At 38.8% G+C, this 15640-nt stretch overlaps 1 protein-coding gene across 2 annotated transcripts in view; it reads left to right on the top strand.

The window, feature by feature from the left end:
* Nucleotides 1–688: 688 nt before the first annotated feature.
* Nucleotides 689–15640, top strand: part of LOC145335390 (lachesin-like) — a 59487-nt gene continuing 44535 nt past the window's right edge. For both annotated transcript variants that reach the window (XM_080181140.1, XM_080181139.1), the window contains exon 1: nt 689–807. The gene's annotated coding sequence lies outside the window, so the exon portion shown is untranslated. The remainder of the gene's footprint in view (nt 808–15640) is intronic.

Raw genomic sequence — 15640 nt, 5'->3', positions numbered from 1 at the left:
ATATGAAAAACATTATTGCAATATATTATTTTGAGTGGTTTAAGCCAGACAGATGAACGTCCTACCTCTTGTAAATATGAATTAATATTTTTACTTTTATTTTCTTTATAAAAATGTTAAAACCGTTTGACATTGATAAAAAATGACTTAAAAGCTTGAATAAATTTTAAAAATTTTAAAATATAAGCATATAGAAATACATGTATTTCTAAAATTTTCTGATTTTATTTTTGTCAATATCTATTTTCGATCGAGAAAACTTAAGATATTTTCATCGGAGTATATTTTCTGATTCTCCGTTAAACCATATTAAACATCTTTCGGAGATTTCCCCCGCATTTTTATCCCCCAAACTTCCCTTTTATTCTCTCCCAATCTCCGTTAGCTTAATCACCCCCTCGAACTTGCATCCCCAATTCTCTCAAATATCCTCCCTTTTCTTTATTGCAATGCTTGTTCCCCCACACTTTTGGCGGGAGAATTTTGCCGCCAAAAGAAAATGGTGGCCTGTGTAATCAGTCAGATATTATATTCAGCAACTATGCCTCGAAAAAAATCATAAGGAAAAAGTTTTATGAGTGATTGTTATAAAAATTAAATAAATTAATAAACTTTGGCCTTCGGTAGCGCAGTAATAAAAAAATAAAAATATACATGAATGATTCTTGAAATATAAAGTATAAGGATGTGTACAGAGCAAAGCTTTACTCTTAAAAATGATTTAAATTACCTCTGAAAAGAGGAGAGATTAGTTTTTAGATAAAATGAGTTTATAAAGATGGTTGTTTGTCAGAATATATAAAACAGGTAAAAAAGTAATATTTCAGTATAATAGTTTACTGTTCTTTTATACTATAGACTAAAATAGCTTTTTGAGTTTTTTTTTAATTATGTGAACCTAGTATTTAGATGCTTTGTTATCAAAGAATGGTAGGAAATAGCCAAAAACCATCCCAAGATTTTAAAATATATAAAATAGCATTAATCCATTCTGAGGTCTATGCAAAAATTCTCTAATATGGAAAACTCATTCAGTTTAGTGGTTAGCGACACAAAAAAAACCTTATTCATTTTAAACAAGGATACAAACAGTGTAATTAGAAGTCTTATAAACTAACTTTTATAATGCAATTATTTCAATTTTGACGACAATTTTGATGATTTTGATTAAATACTCTTTAGAAAGATTAATAATATCCATTAGAAGCGCAGCAATGACAAGCTAATAAAAAACAAACACCCTAGACCACGACCAAACTGCTCACACGTTCTTAAAAAAGTTTTGCTGATCGGTTTAACGGTTACCGAAATGATAAACTTCAGACAATCTAGCATACAGAATACTGTTGTCCTTCTACTTTGCATATATATTAATTTTATGTATTTTCTCAAAAACAATTATCAAATGCTATTCTTATGTCTAAAATACTTAAAATTATCAAAATAAATTTAACAATGTTATACCTAACAATGTTATAAATCAAAAGCAATTATATTTTTTCTTATTTTATATAAATATATTTCATCTGTTTCATATTTTTATCAATAATTATTTTCGGCATTTTAATGAAATTCTACTTTGTATGTTTTTATAAAACTTTTATGTTTACAATGCTTAAATCTTTATAAAAATAATTTTATCGGTATTAATTAATAATAATTAGACTGAACAAATTTTTCATTTTCATAAAATTCATTTGTAATAAAGAAACTTGTTTTAAACAATTAATCAAAAGCATACAGTTATAGAACCTAACATTCTATACAAAAATTTACATGGTATGAGAGATGGATTTTAGGCAGCTCCAGTGAGGTTTAAACTGATCCACGCGGTTCCAGGACAAACGCAGGAGTCCCAAACGTCGAAGTGGACAAACGCAGGAGTGTTAAAATATTAATATAAGTAGGTATTTCTATACAGGTTAAGTTAGGTTAAGCTATTAGTATACAAATAAGCCCCCCGCAGGGGTTAGGCATTTAAAAAACCTAAAATATGGTTTAAAATAGGTTAGGTTAGGTTAAGTGTCCACTCCTGCGTTTGTCCACTCCGACGTTTGGGACTCCTGCGTTTGTCCTAGGACCTTCCACGCCACACCCAATATGAGATCTAAAAAAATACAAGGATGACAACATCCACAAAAAAAAACTAGGTAAACATACATAACAATTATATAAGAAACAGAGTAAGTTCGGAGGTCTAGAAAGTAATGAACTTATAGAGATTTTTCAATTACATTTCTTATAACAACGATTTCTCGTTTGTTGGCTGAAAAATTGGGTAATTTTTACCAAATGTTGACTAGCTGGTTTAAACTAACTTTTTGAACAGTAATTTCAAACAGAAGAGGTAATCTTGTTTATCATCATTTGAGATTTACATCAATTTATTGATCATTAAGATCTCTGCATACTTACCTTATAGGATGAAAAATACAGAAAAGCTACGCTTACATCCTAGTTTTAACTCGTCGTCTAAGGAATGCCAATGACACAAAACATATCAATATGCTCATTCATATAAAACCTAATATAATGATAAAATTGAGTATCTGGACAAAGTGTTTTAAAAAATCAGCCATGTGACGTCATAAAAATGAGGGAGATGAAAGGAGATGTGGGAAAGAAAACCCCTGAAAAGGGATGGATAATCCCTCATTTTTATGACGTCAAACGGCTAATGTTTTGAGACACTTTGTCCAGCTAATAAAATTGAGTTTTATGATTGTCGTATAACAGATTATATTCTCCATTATATGTTAACAGTCATCATAAACAAACACTAAATATAGAAAAACTTCGCTTTCAAAACCATATTTAAAAAGTTTGCAAGTTTGTTTTGACTAATTGAGGTATTATGTAAAATATGAGTAATTGTGGAAGAAAAGTATAATTTGTTTCAATTACAATTATATCTTTACATCTACTTTAAACAGGGATCTAAAGGGATAAGACAATGGCTGATAAATTGATGTACATCCCTGATAATGCTACACAAAACTACCCCTTCTGTAGATTAAAATTTTTGGTTAAAACGTTTAAAAACATTCCTAATGATGATACACAAAATTACCTCTTTTGTAAATTACAGTTTTTTGTTTAAACGTTTGAACACTCAACTTAATGAATCAAACAATTAAAAATCACTAAAACCCCAAAGTTGTTAAGCCAACGAATAAGAAAACTTTATTACAAAACTTACAGGACTGGAGTAATAAACAGCACACTGTCCACGCTCTCTCTGACTCTAACTAGGACTATTTTATCCATAAGAAGCGCAGTAATAACAAGATTACAAAAGTAAAAGGATGTCTCTTTGCGTGTTTTTCTATCTGTCTGTCTGTCACTTTGTTTTTATGTAAGAACTTTAGGATTATGGAAAGAAAACGAAGTAGCGGATTTCGTCGTATTTTCACAGTAGCTTTTCTCCTATTTTTGGCCCTTGCTAATGTAAAAATGAGACGAAACCCGCTACTTCGTTTTCTTTCCATGATCTGAACTTTTAATCAGAATACAGATGTGCTCGGTATTAACAAAATTATATATAAATTATTTGTTTCAAAATTACCGAAATACAGATACTGTTTAAGAGAGATTTATTTAGAGATGCTTTGCCTATAATATCCTTTTACTTTGTTTTCCTAAGAATCATAATTTCAAAAATGGAATAAAGAATGATTTTTTCTCCAAAAATGTTTTAAATGAGCTTGTGGGGTTTCTGGTAACAATAAAGAGTTCATTTGGGGGTGTCGTAGGCACGTCCCCTTATTCATACCTAACTTTTACAACAATTATTATGTCCAGTTTGAAATTACGTTTAGAGTAATCCGTAACGTACAGACTAACCCTAATTATAGAAAAGCTTTGCTTTTAAAAACCTAATGTATAAATAACACATATAGAACTATAAAAAGCGCCTAGTAAAACGTATAAATTAGAATATTACATGTTCAATACTTCAGTCTTATCTTCTTTAAATATCGGATTAATCATTACAATGAATTACAGTGAATTAAACATTGTTTTAGGAAACAAAGTATTTCATGTAATTAGGGTCGGTCTGTTCGTCCGTTATGGTTGGCTTTTACCGTGCTATCATTGTCTTCCCGGTGTCATGCTGGGTATAATAATATCTGTAACTCTTAGAGCGTAAAAAAATGCATGTTAGACCGTCGTATCGGATTTAAGCTTGTGTGATGATTACTAGGACAGTAACGTTCAATTTTTAAAGTGTAGCAACTCTATAACCGTAAGTGAATGTTGGTTAATTTTAAACTTGTTGATCTTTAGCATTTTTGCTTCGTGGTCAAATTGTCCTATTTACTTGATTGTTAATATATAGATTCCTGAAACGAAAAGGCACTATATCATACAAAAAGCATTTTAATCATTAAAAGTTACCAAATAAGGAAGACAACATCCATAAAAGCGAAAGCTCTGAAACGGTAGGACAAGCGAACATTAACACTTGTATAATGTCAGATCTGAATAATCAGAATATAAATTTTTAGGACTTGAATGTAGAGTTGTTTTACTTAAAATATTGTACTTTGTTGTCCCAGGAATCAGTATACAAAAAATAAGAACAATCGGATCACTTAAAAATTTGTTGTTAAAAAAGTAAAAAATCAATATGTTTAAAATGAACATACGGACATTCTGCTAATGATTATAGATTTGCTACGCTTTCTAAATCGTACCTAACTACCACATGAATCACCATGCAAAGTTTGAAATCGATAGGACAATTCTAACATGCCTAAATTAACGAAAAAAGCTTTTTAAAAAAAGGGTTAAAAAAATCCAAAAAAATCAAAGCTCTATAAATCAGACGATATTCAACATTATTTAAATTATTAAATTCTGTATTACATTCCTAAAATTTCTTAAATACAAGGTAATTAATATGTCCAAACTTTCATTTCAAGATTATGATCTGTTTATAACATTGTACATTGGACATACGGATTTTCAGAAAATTATTATAGTGTCGCTACGCAGTCCAAATTTTACCAAATTGTTAAGGAATAATATTGCCAAATTTGAAATTGAATCTTATAACAATTCTAACTTGACTAAACTTACTATAATAGGTATTAGTTACGGACGTACAGACTGGCCTTAAATGTAGAAAAGCTTTGCTGGGTTGGGTTTGAACTGTGCTAGGCTGTGCTCTTTTGTTGATTACCCTAGTTTTAAGCAAACAGATTCTTATAAATAATTAAGTGGAAATATGCATCTTCCAGCTCAACATATCACCAGGGAATCAGGGATAAGACAATGGGCGATAAATTGATAAATATGATTAAACAAAAAAAAAACCTTTGTAGATTAAATTATTAGAGGAAGGGGGCAGGGGGTGAAGAGTGTTTCTTCCCCCCCCCCCCTCTTAAAAACACTCCAATTACTTTCTTCTCCCAATGATATGTACCACCTCAACCAAACCCACCCCCCCCCCCAATTAAAAAAAATTATCAGTGTCCCCACCCTCCCTGGAAATCCAGGTATCTGTATTCCTATATGGATATAACTTGGCATAGGGACAGGTCTTCCAAATTTGGTTATTTCATTTTTAACCATTATTAACATTTTTAATGTCTCTAGTAAGACGTGGTGCACTAGATTCGACCTTGATATTTTCCCTTCTGTAAACAATGTCATTTAATTTAATGCTCTCCTTCATATTTAGATTTTTAAAAACGAAGCTTTTCTATAATTAGGGTTGGTCCGTCCGTCCGTAACGGATAGCTTTTTTCGTTAATTTAGGCATGTTAGAATTGTCCGATCGATTTCAAATTTTGCATGGTAATTCCTTTAGTAGTTAGGTACGATTTAGAAAGCGTAGCAACTCTATCATTACCAAAATTTCCGTACGTCCATTTTAAACATGTTGATTTTTTTTACTTTTTTAACAACAAATTTTTATGTGATCTAATCATCCCATTGATCTGATTTTTGGTATATTGATTCCTGGGACAACAAAGTATAATGTTATAAGCGAAGCAACTCTATAATCAAGTCCTAAATATGTAAGTATGTCCATTAACATTATCCTGAATCAAGCAGTTTTTCAACAAATTTACTTACAATTTTGCTTTGACTCTTTTACATTTATATTCTGATTATTCAGTTCTGACACTTAAGTGTTCATGTCCGTTTGTCCTACCGTTTCAGTGCTTCGCTTTTATGGATGTTGTCATCCTTGTTTCATCATTTTTTCAAGGGATTTTAGAAAAAAAAATTCATGATCCATTATCCTATCCTTGTAGTCCCTACCTTTGAAATAGAGCTTTCTATTTGCTTCCTCCCTAATGCATATCTCATCTATACCCAAAATACCAGGGAGGAAGGGAGGGGATATTGGACTGGTACCCAAACTATCAGGGAGGAAGGGAGGGGATATTGGACTGGTACCCAAACTATCAGGGAGGAAGGGAGGGGATATTGGACTGGTACCCAAAATATCAGGGAGGAAGGGAGGGGATATTGGACTGGTACCCAAAATATCAGGGAGGAAGGGAGGGGATATTGGACTGGTACCCAAAATATCAGGGAGGAAGGGAGGGGATATTGGACTGGTACCCAAACTATCAGGGAGGAAGGGATGGGACATTGGACTGGTACCCAAACTATCAGGGAGGAAGGGAGGGGATATTGGACTGGTACCCAAACTATTAGGGAGGAAGGGAGGGGATATTGGACTGGTACCCAAACTATCAGGGAGGAAGGGATGGGACATTGGACTGGTACCCAAACTATCAGGGAGGAAGGGATGGGATATTGGACTGGTACCCAAACTATTAGGGAGGAAGGGAGGGGATATTGGACTGGTACCCAAACTATCAGGGAGGAAGGGAGGGGATATTGGACTGGTACCCAAACTATTAGGGAGGAAGGGATGGGATATTGGACTGGTACCCAAACTATCAGGGAGGAAGGGATGGGATATTGGACTGGTACCCAAACTATTAGGGAGGAAGGGATGGGATATTGGACTGGTACCCAAACTATCAGGGAGGAAGGGATGGGACATTGGACTGGTACCCAAACTATCAGGGAGGAAGGGAGGGGATATTGGACTGGTACCCAAACTATCAGGGAGGAAGGGAGGGGATATTGGACTGGTACCCAAACTATTAGGGAGGAAGGGATGGGATATTGGACTGGTACCCAAACTATTAGGGAGGAAGGGATGGGATATTGGACTGGTACCCAAACTATTAGGGAGGAAGGGAGGGGATATTGGACTGGTACCCAAACTATTAGGGAGGAAGGGAGGGGATATTGGACTGGTACCCAAACTATTAGGGAGGAAGGGAGGGGATATTGGACTGGTACCCAAACTATCAGGGAGGAAGGGATGGGACATTGGACTGGTACCCAAACTATCAGGGAGGAAGGGAGGGGATATTGGACTGGTACCCAAACTATCAGGGAGGAAGGGATGGGACATTGGACTGGTACCCAAACTATTAGGGAGGAAGGGAGGGGATATTGGACTGGTACCCAAACTATCAGGGAGGAAGGGATGGGACATTGGACTGGTACCCAAACTATCAGGGAGGAAGGGAGGGGATATTGGACTGGTACCCAAACTATCAGGGAGGAAGGGATGGGACATTGGACTGGTACCCAAACTATTAGGGAGGAAGGGATGGGATATTGGACTGGTACCCAAACTATCAGGGAGGAAGGGAGGGGATATTGGACTGGTACCCAAACTATTAGGGAGGAAGGGATGGGATATTGGACTGGTACCCAAACTATTAGGGAGGAAGGGATGGGATATTGGACTGGTACCCAAACTATTAGGGAGGAAGGGAGGGGATATTGGACTGGTACCCAAACTATCAGGGAGGAAGGGATGGGACATTGGACTGGTACCCAAACTATTAGGGAGGAAGGGAGGGGATATTGGACTGGTACCCAAACTATCAGGGAGGAAGGGATGGGACATTGGACTGGTACCCAAACTATCAGGGAGGAAGGGAGGGGATATTGGACTGGTACCCAAACTATTAGGGAGGAAGGGATGGGATATTGGACTGGTACCCAAACTATCAGGGAGGAAGGGATGGGACATTGGACTGGTAACCAAACTATTAGGGAGGAAGGGAGGGGATATTGGACTGGTACCCAAACTATTAGGGAGGAAGGGAGGGGATATTGGACTGGTACCCAAACTATCAGGGAGGAAGGGATGGGACATTGGACTGGTACCCAAACTATCAGGGAGGAAGGGAGGGGATATTGGACTGGTACCCAAACTATCAGGGAGGAAGGGAGGGGATATTGGACTGGTACCCAAACTATCAGGGAGGAAGGGATGGGATATTGGACTGGTACCCAAACTATTAGGGAGGAAGGGATGGGATATTGGACTGGTACCCAAACTATTAGGGAGGAAGGGAGGGGATATTGGACTGGTACCCAAACTATTAGGGAGGAAGGGAGGGGAAATTGGACTGGTACCCAAACTATTAGGGAGGAAGGGAGGGGATATTGGACTGGTACCCAAACTATCAGGGAGGAAGGGATGGGACATTGGACTGGTACCCAAACTATCAGGGAGGAAGGGAGGGGATATTGGACTGGTACCCAAACTATTAGGGAGGAAGGGAGGGGATATTGGACTGGTACCCAAACTATCAGGGAGGAAGGGATGGGACATTGGACTGGTACCCAAACTATCAGGGAGAAAGGGATGGGATATTGTACTGGTACCCAAACTATCAGGGAGGAAGGGAGGGGATATTGGACTGGTACCCAAACTATCAGGGAGGAAGGGATGGGATATTGGACTGGTACCCAAACTATTAGGGAGGAAGGGAGGGGATATTGGACTGGTACCCAAACTATCAGGGAGGAAGGGAGGGGATATTGGACTGGTACCCAAACTATCAGGGAGGAAGGGAGGGGATATTGGACTGGTACCCAAACTATCAGGGAGGAAGGGATGGGACATTGGACTGGTACCCAAACTATCAGGGAGGAAGGGAGGGGATATTGGACTGGTACCCAAACTATTAGGGAGGAAGGGAGGGGATATTGGACTGGTACCCAAACTATCAGGGAGGAAGGGATGGGACATTGGACTGGTACCCAAACTATCAGGGAGAAAGGGATGGGATATTGTACTGGTACCCAAACTATTAGGGAGGAAGGGAGGGGATATTGGACTGGTACCCAAACTATTAGGGAGGAAGGGAGGGGATATTGGACTGGTACCCAAACTATTAGGGAGGAAGGGAGGGGATATTGGACTGGTACCCAAACTATCAGGGAGGAAGGGAGGGGATATTGGACTGGTACCCAAACTATTAGGGAGGAAGGGATGGGATATTGGACTGGTACCCAAACTATCAGGGAGGAAGGGATGGGACATTGGACTGGTACCCAAACTATCAGGGAGGAAGGGAGGGGATATTGGACTGGTACCCAAACTATCAGGGAGGAAGGGAGGGGATATTGGACTGGTACCCAAACTATTAGGGAGGAAGGGAGGGGATATTGGACTGGTACCCAAACTATTAGGGAGGAAGGGATGGGATATTGGACTGGTACCCAAACTATCAGGGAGGAAGGGATGGGACATTGGACTGGTACCCAAACTATCAGGGAGGAAGGGAGGGGATATTGGACTGGTACCCAAACTATCAGGGAGGAAGGGAGGGGATATTGGACTGGTACCCAAACTATTAGGGAGGAAGGGAGGGGATATTGGACTGGTACCCAAACTATTAGGGAGGAAGGGATGGGATATTGGACTGGTACCCAAACTATCAGGGAGGAAGGGATGGGACATTGGACTGGTACCCAAACTATCAGGGAGGAAGGGAGGGGATATTGGACTGGTACCCAAACTATCAGGGAGGAAGGGAGGGGATATTGGACTGGTACCCAAACTATCAGGGAGGAAGGGATGGGACATTGGACTGGTACCCAAACTATCAGGGAGGAAGGGAGGGGATATTGGACTGGTACCCAAACTATTAGGGAGGAAGGGAGGGGATATTGGACTGGTACCCAAACTATCAGGGAGGAAGGGATGGGACATTGGACTGGTACCCAAACTATCAGGGAGGAAGGGATGGGATATTGGACTGGTACCCAAACTATCAGGGAGGAAGGGATGGGACATTGGACTGGTACCCAAACTATCAGGGAGGAAGGGAGGGGATATTGGACTGGTACCCAAACTATTAGGGAGGAAGGGAGGGGATATTGGACTGGTACCCAAACTATCAGGGAGGAAGGGATGGGACATTGGACTGGTACCCAAACTATCAGGGAGGAAGGGAGGGGATATTGGACTGGTACCCAAACTATCAGGGAGGAAGGGAGGGGATATTGGACTGGTACCCAAACTATTAGGGAGGAAGGGAGGGGATATTGGACTGGTACCCAAACTATTAGGGAGGAAGGGATGGGATATTGGACTGGTACCCAAACTATCAGGGAGGAAGGGATGGGACATTGGACTGGTACCCAAACTATTAGGGAGGAAGGGAGGGGATATTGGACTGGTACCCAAACTATTAGGGAGGAAGGGAGGGGATATTGGACTGGTACCCAAACTATTAGGGAGGAAGGGATGGGATATTGGACTGGTACCCAAACTATTAGGGAGGAAGGGATGGGATATTGGACTGGTACCCAAACTATTAGGGAGGAAGGGAGGGGATATTGGACTGGTACCCAAACTATTAGGGAGGAAGGGAGGGGATATTGGACTGGTACCCAAACTATTAGGGAGGAAGGGAGGGGATATTGGACTGGTACCCAAACTATCAGGGAGGAAGGGATGGGACATTGGACTGGTACCCAAACTATCAGGGAGGAAGGGAGGGGATATTGGACTGGTACCCAAACTATTAGGGAGGAAGGGAGGGGATATTGGACTGGTACCCAAACTATCAGGGAGGAAGGGATGGGACATTGGACTGGTACCCAAACTATCAGGGAGGAAGGGATGGGATATTGTACTGGTACCCAAACTATTAGGGAGGAAGGGAGGGGATATTGGACTGGTACCCAAACTATTAGGGAGGAAGGGAGGGGATATTGGACTGGTTCCCAAACTATTAGGGAGGAAGGGAGGGGATATTGGACTGGTACCCAAACTATCAGGGAGGAAGGGATGGGACATTGGACTGGTACCCAAACTATCAGGGAGGAAGGGAGGGGATATTGGACTGGTACCCAAACTATCAGGGAGGAAGGGAGGGGATATTGGACTGGTACCCAAACTATTAGGGAGGAAGGGATGGGATATTGGACTGGTACCCAAACTATTAGGGAGGAAGGGATGGGATATTGGACTGGTACCCAAACTATTAGGGAGGAAGGGAGGGGATATTGGACTGGTACCCAAACTATTAGGGAGGAAGGGAGGGGATATTGGACTGGTACCCAAACTATTAGGGAGGGAGGGAGGGGATATTGGACTGGTACCCAAACTATCAGGGAGGAAGGGATGGGACATTGGACTGGTACCCAAACTATCAGGGAGGAAGGGAGGGGATATTGGACTGGTACCCAAACTATTAGGGAGGAAGGGAGGGGATATTGGACTGGTACCCAAACTATTAGGGAGGAAGGGAGGGGATATTGGACTGGTACCCAAACTATTAGGGAGGAAGGGAGGGGATATTGGACTGGTACCCAAACTATCAGGGAGGAAGGGATGGGACATTGGACTGGTACCCAAACTATCAGGGAGGAAGGGAGGGGATATTGGACTGGTACCCAAACTATTAGGGAGGAAGGGAGGGGATATTGGACTGGTACCCAAACTATCAGGGAGGAAGGGATGGGATATTGGACTGGTACCCAAACTATCAGGGAGGAAGGGATGGGATATTGGACTGGTACCCAAACTATTAGGGAGGAAGGGAGGGGATATTGGACTGGTACCCAAACTATCAGGGAGGAAGGGATGGGATATTGGACTGGTACCCAAACTATCAGGGAGGAAGGGATGGGACATTGGACTGGTACCCAAACTATCAGGGAGGAAGGGAGGGGATATTGGACTGGTACCCAAACTATCAGGGAGGAAGGGAGGGGATATTGGACTGGTACCCAAACTATTAGGGAGGAAGGGAGGGGATATTGGACTGGTACCCAAACTATCAGGGAGGAAGGGAGGGGATAATGGACTGGTACCCAAACTTTTGTTTCTCTCACAAGTTGGCTTAAAAGTACATTTATGAAATCCTTACTGGTTTGCTTAAACCAGAAGTGTCCAAACTTTACAACGACTATTTTTAATCTACTGAAGGGATTATTTTATCAATAATCATTGAGGATATACATCAATTTATTATCCAATGCCGTATCCTTTAAGATCCAGGATATACATACACAGTTTTTAAATTAAAACAAAAATAAGATTTCTTCCTATAAATTTTAGGTAATTGAATGTCTCTCTTTATCCTTATAATAAAGTAACAGGATGTTTGTTTGTTGTACCGAAGGATATCGCTAGCCACTGAACCGATCGAGTTTTACTTTACAGGATAGCTTTTCATAGGTCCCCGGAAAGGGGCTTTGCCGCTTGTTGCATAAAGCAATATAAATATGTTACCCTTTGGGTTTTTTTATTCTTATTATACTTCGTTCGTAGGGAAGATTTTTACTGGTCTTATTGCTCTATAAACTTTTTGTATAATATGGGTCGGTCCGTCCGTTCGTAACGGATGGCTCTTATTGTTTGAGGCTTGTTAGAATTGTCCTATCGATTTCTAACAGTGCCTGGTGATTCCTATAATTGTTAGGTATAATTTAAGAGAGTAGCAACTCTATAATCGTTACCAGAATGTTCGTACTGCTGTATAAAGCTTGTTAATTATTATCCTTTTTGATAAAAAAAAAATTTAAACTATGTTTTAAGGTGCTAGTTGGTAAGAAAATGCAGAAAACCATTATACATATTTTTGTTTCAATTAACCCATTTATTTAAATGTTAAAACATTAATAAAATATTTTAAGTCACAAATAAATTTAAAACTAAACCTTTAGGTTTATGTGTGTCCCTGGGGGCTTAGCCGCTAATCTTTGTAATAAACTAACAAAATTTCTATGTTTCTGTCTGTATAAAAGAATCTCACTAACTGCTGAACCTATCAAATGTATTTTCTCCTTTTTTTTATTTTTTTTCTTTCAATGAATTTTGATTAAATTCTCCTTTTTAGAGAAGCTCCATTTAAGAGCTGTTCTTTGAAGTCTCATATACCTCCTATGGTGGATTAAGGCTACTTTCTTGAAGGCTAGGGATGCAACTGGAGATACGGAAAGCGTCTTGTGTGACGTCATAAAAATACGTGTATATCCATCTCTTTTTTAAGGGTTTCCTCTCCCACTTCTCCTCTCATCCTTCCTATTTAGACGTACTTTATGACGTCACACATGATACTTTCCATATCTCCGATGCAACTCATAGTTAAACAATAAAATTAAGGTTTTTTTCACTTTTGACTTCTGCTATTAAGTTTGACAGTAATGCATGAATGACTTTCTCATTATGTGATTAAAATCTTGTACAATAATTAATTTATAATTCTAGAATATGCAATTATTTTTCCGTAAGTAGCGCAGCATAAACGAACTATAAATATCCTTTTGTAAAAGTAACAGGATGTCCAGGAAAGGTTAATAACTATTTTAGGGGAGGCTACCTCCACCCTTTCAAGAGAAATCTTCCGTGAAAAAATACCCTTCCTTCATTTTTTTTGTAAAATTGTTCTTTTTCAAACAAAAAGTGGTGTGTAAAGGGTTTTGCAACGGTTGAGAGAGGGGGGTTGTCTCAGGAGCATAAAAAAACGATGGGAGTGTAATGCAGACAACAGGGGGGGGGGGGTAATTTTCCTTCCTCCACCCTCTACCTAATTAACAAACTAAAAAGTCAAAAAGCTGATAAATTAAAGCACGAAGCGCGCATTTTTTCTTACACACCTCTTAAATTTAAGGTTATATTTTTATTTATTTTATAACAAGTGTATAATAAATCTTTAATTTAAATCAGGGATACGGTGATAGGTAAATAGCAGATAAATCAAATTTATCCCTTGGTTTAATAAGGTATAACCCATTAGAGCATGGATTTGGGGTAAGGAATGGAGGTTGGAACTTTTATGTGAACATACTATATATTGAATCAAAGACAAGATTAAAGTATAGTTTTGCACATCACCGTGTGCTAGAAATTGTTTCTTCCCTTCAGATATAATCCCTGTTTTTTTTACTTTCGCATCCGTGGCCAACAAAGCAGTCTCTATATCTGGGGTTGGGGAATTTGATATTGAATATGACAGTATTTTGGTTACCCATATCTGTGGGGGACTGCCATTTACACATCCAGCAAATTTACAGTGGATGTGTTTTCGCCAGTGCAGTGCAATGGATGTATTTATGACAAACTGAATTTTTAGTAGCTGGACACAGTGTTTCAAAATTCGTGACGTCATAAAAATAAGGAAGATGAGAGGAGAAGTGGGAATGAAAACCCCTAAAAAAGAGATGGATAATCCCTCATTTTTATGGCGTCACAAGGCTGATTTTTTAGACACTTTTTCCAGCTACAATTTTTACTGTATGATGAAAATAAAATTGATTCTCATGCCATAAATACATCCAATATTTTTTATACATATGTCAATAATATTTTGAGTACCTATATCCGTGGTTGTTGAATTTTATATGGAATATGACAGTATTTTGGGTACCTATATCCGCGGGTGGTGAATTTGATATTGAATATGACAGTATTTTGGGTACCTATATCCGTGGTTGGTAAATTTGATATTGAATATGACAGTATTTTGGGTACCTATATCCGTGGTTGGTGAATTTGATATTGAATATGACAGTATTTTGGGTACCTCTATCCGTGGGTTGTGAATTTGATATTGAATATGACAGTATTTTGGGTACCTATATCCGTGGGTGGTGAATTTGATATTGAATATGACAGTATTTTGGGTACCTATATCCGTGGTTGGTGAATTTGATATTGAATATGACAGTATTTTGGGTACCTCTATCCGTGGGTTGTGAATTTGATATTGAATATGACAGTATTTTGGGTACCTATATCCGTGGGTGGTGAATTTGATATTGAATATGACAGTATTTTGGGTACCTATATCCGTGGTTGGTAAATTTGATATTGAATATGACAGTATTTTGGGTACCTATATCCGTGGTTGGTGAATTTGATATTGAATATGACAGTATTTTGGGTACCTCTATCCGTGGGTTGTGAATTTGATATTGAATATGACAGTATTTTGGGTACCTATATCCGTGGGTGGTGAATTTGATATTGAATATGACAGTATTTTGGGTACCTATATCCGTGGGTGGTGAATTTGATATTGAATATGACAGTATTTTGGGTACCTATATCCGTGGGTGGTGAATTTGATATTGAATATGACAGTATTTTGGGTACCTATATCCGTGGGTGGTGAATTTGATATTGAATATGACAGTATTTTGGGTACCTATATCCGTGGTTGGTAAATTTGATATTGAATATGACAGTATTTTGGGTACCTATATCCGTGGTTGGTGAATTTGATATTGAATATGACAGTATTTTGGGTACCTCTATCCGTGGGTAGTGAATTTGATATTGAAT

Source organism: Acartia tonsa, chromosome 13 (assembly GCF_053477335.1).
Source record: "Acartia tonsa isolate MP-2025a chromosome 13, ASM5347733v1, whole genome shotgun sequence".
Taxonomy (NCBI): Eukaryota; Metazoa; Arthropoda; class Copepoda; order Calanoida; family Acartiidae; genus Acartia; species Acartia tonsa.
The sequence above is the reverse complement of the archived record's forward strand: the minus strand, read 5'-3'. Positions and strand labels throughout refer to the sequence as shown.